Genomic DNA, 3569 nt, shown 5'->3' on the forward strand with positions numbered 1-3569 from the left:
GTGGAACTTGTATAATTATTCGAGTTCAAATAATTTTAGAATTTTTACTTTTATTTCTAGCAATTAAGCAAAAGCCAAACATGTTCTTAGAATTATTTGTTATGACTTTCACTTTTACTTACTATATAAGAGTTTTTCCTGAGTAAGTTATTTTAGTCCTTATTTCGTGGTAATTATTTGTTCAAAACAATCTTTTGAATAGTAAAATTTTGAAGAATATACGATTAAAAAAGTTAAAAAAAAATTAAGTTTATGTGTAAAATATTTTATTGTGTGAATGTGTGATTGAAAATGAATGAGTTTTGAATGACTATCAAATAAACATTTTTTAAAATTTCTTCTAACCAAATAAAGCATATCAAAAAATTATCTAAGTATGTTCGAAAGCAACTTCTTGATTTAAAAATAATTATTAATTTTTTCAAAATCATTCCAAATGGGACTTTAATAATCTATCTAAAGCATTTTTTTCCCTATTATTAGCCGAAAAATAAGAATGACATTTCGCCTTTATGGTCATGCATGGATGATGGCCGGTGACCGACCTTTCTGTTTCTTCTCCCTCTCTAATTATTGTCAGCTGTTTCGCCCACCATGAACATTCTCTCTCTTCTCGGACCTTCTTCATTAACATATGGAAAAGTTCTATTTTTAGTTTGATGGAATAATATAATCTCCAAAAATCCCCAACGAATGATCCACGTAGAAAGCGTATGCATCCATTCAAGAACTTTCCATTTTTTTTTTATATGTATAGATTTTTTATTTTTATTTTTTTTCACCCTAAATGGTGACAGTAAATTACTAGATCAGTTAGTCAGATATTAATTACTCATTATAAATTCATATTCTTTCAAAAATTTCGATTAATTTACACCGTAGAAAGCGTATCCATTCAAGAACTTTCTATTTTTAATTTTCACTTTATCCCTAAAAGCTGACAGTAAATTAATTAAGCAGATGTTAATTACTCATTAACATTAATATTCTGTGAAAATTTTGAATTAATTTTTGTTTGTTGAATTGAATCTTTACAGTTCATTTGTGCGTACTATGTTAAGGTTCCTTTTTAGCTGCTGTTAGTGATAGGCACGCCTGGCAGGCAACTCACCATCATTCCCTCCACCCCGCACAAGCTTTCCTCTCCATCTCTCTCTCTCTCTCACACTCACGCACTCACTATAAGAAAAAAATAATTCTCGCGGTCTCAAAATTCTCCGGTTTTTCCTTCCTACTTCAGAACCCACTCTTTTATTTTTATTTATTTATTTTTGTTAAACAATTGGATTAATTTCGTCATTAGATTGGATCGATTGGGTTTGGTTCACAATTAATTTCATCGAGAAAGGTAATTAGCGTACTAAAAATCTGCCACCTTTCTCTCTGTTTCTGCTTTTCACATTTTCTCCATTTGCTTTGTAATTCTTACTTTTCTTGATGGATATTTGTGTTGACGTGTGTGCGATGTTATGCGTGTTTATTGGGAAATGAATTCCTATGTTCTGGGAAGAATTAATTTAATTTGAATGTATGTTGCTTTGCATATTATAACTTTGTAATTCCTATGCACTTTTCTAATTTTTGCATACGGGGACCAGGAAATTATTTCATTAGTTTAAATTTTGGATTTAGAATTTCAAGATCACTGAACTGAATGAAAGGAAAAAAACAGATATTTGTGAGCTGAGTAAATCAGCCTATCTAATAGACTGCGAATGAGGCGTTATCTTGTATATTTGTTGGTGGAAATGTAAGATGAACTCAATTTTGCTTTATGTCAGCTGATTTGCAACTTTGTCATCTAATTTTCTGTCTACTGAAAATCTCACCCCCCCCCCCCCCCCCCCCTCTCGCTCTCTCGGGGAGGAGTTTTAAGAAATTGTTCATGGCGAGGATTGAAATGTGATTTCCATGAATCTAGGTTGATTACAATAAATGCGAAGCTATTGAAGAGTTAAGAATTTGGGAGTACCATAAGAAAGTTTTGATTTTAGATAGTTCATTCGGCCCCAAAGTGAAGTTTATACCAGCTTATTACACTTTCGCAGCAGTAGGACATTATATCAAGCACATAATGGGCATGTTTGGAAAGAACCAAGTGGGGCATAATGTTCCATCCAAATTGACCATGAAAGCATGTTAAATAGAGGGAAGGTTAACTCTTGATAGATTGGGAACATTACATGGGAGGGGAGTATGAATTACGAAGAGATTGCTTATGAGACAATATCAGAGCAACTGGAAGATGGAGAATGTATTTAAAGGAAGATGTACAAGTAGCAATTTCGTTTTGTTCCTACAAATGAAATGGGCTCAGATAGTGTTCTTTCAGAAGTTTATCAGTTGTTTACATGAGTGGAACGTACCACAATTTTTTTAGTGTTTGCTTTTTAGGGTAAGGAATATGCTAAATCTCCAAAGGAAAGAGTTAGCCATGTGTATATCTGTTAGTAGGAACTTCGATTATGACTAAGCTTTAGGCAGGAGATTTTTCTCTTTATCATCAATGGAGCTTTTGCTTTCTAACATCGGGAATTCCCTCTGCTAAGAAATGTTGATTAATAATAAGAGACAATCATTCAGACGCTTTAAGGTGGTAGCTTATTAGTTTATTAGACCTTTCTAAAAATTATAGATACACTTCGTGTTGCACAACTGGTTTTTCCTTTTGTATTTTTAAGATTTTCTTTTTCCTTTTTCTACAAGGACTTGAACATTTTTATAGTAAAAGCCTTGAAAACAATAAAGGGGGAGTATAGTATGCAAAACAAACCTCAGGACTCAGGAGCATCTGTAATCTTCAAAAAGATTGAAGGGTATTTGTGTAATAATTGTCAGTTACATCGGGGTGTGTTTATGTAATTTTCATTAATATTAAATTTTGCTTATTGTAGGTAATTCACGCTAGATCAGTGCGAAATCTTAGAACTGCAAGCCTTGCTATTATTTCTGTTTCTATTTTCAATTTCTTTATTATTATATTTCTCTGTTCTTGTTTATATTTGTGTTTTACTTAGGCTTCTCAATTTGTAAGTTCACCCATGTTAGTTTATGAGACTGTATTGTCTCCAATCTGTTTGATGCTTAAACCTGTTTACCATTATTATTGTTCCTTTACCATGATATTTTTTTTTTGTTTTCTGTTGTTTGGTACTCAGCTAATGACCATTGAAGGTTTTTGCGGTCTTGTTTCGGTAGAAGTTGAATATAGGAAACTTTGAAGAAGTCAGGCTAACAACATGTCTGTTTCAATGAGAGATGTGGATCCAGCTTTTCATGGGGCAGGACAAAAGGCGTATCCTTATGAATTTTCTTTAGATTTAAAGTAGCTCCTAGTAGGAGAAAATTTTGGATTGCAAAAAGTAACCAATAGCAACTGCAGATGTTACTGCATTTACATTTGCCATTTTCATGAATCTGTATATATTCTTAGAGAAAGTTATTCTTTATGCTCCTTGACTTTGCATAGTGGCATTGAGATATGGTGGATTGAAAATTTTAAACCAGTCCCAGTCCCAAAATCTTCTTATGGTAAATTTTTTAAAGGCGATTCCTATGTGATTCTTAAG

The 3569-nt window shown here is 32.5% G+C and overlaps 1 long non-coding RNA gene across 1 annotated transcript; it reads left to right on the top strand.

Moving 5' to 3' along the window:
- The first annotated feature begins 918 nt into the window (after nucleotides 1-918).
- Nucleotides 919-3569, top strand: LOC111373920. Its single transcript, XR_002699041.1, has 3 exons — nucleotides 919-1348; nucleotides 3159-3295; nucleotides 3470-3569. It is a non-coding gene; the product is annotated as an uncharacterized LOC111373920 (long non-coding RNA).

This window comes from Olea europaea, unplaced genomic scaffold (genome assembly GCF_002742605.1).
Source record: "Olea europaea var. sylvestris unplaced genomic scaffold, O_europaea_v1 scaffold11809, whole genome shotgun sequence".
Taxonomy (NCBI): Eukaryota; Viridiplantae; Streptophyta; class Magnoliopsida; order Lamiales; family Oleaceae; genus Olea; species Olea europaea.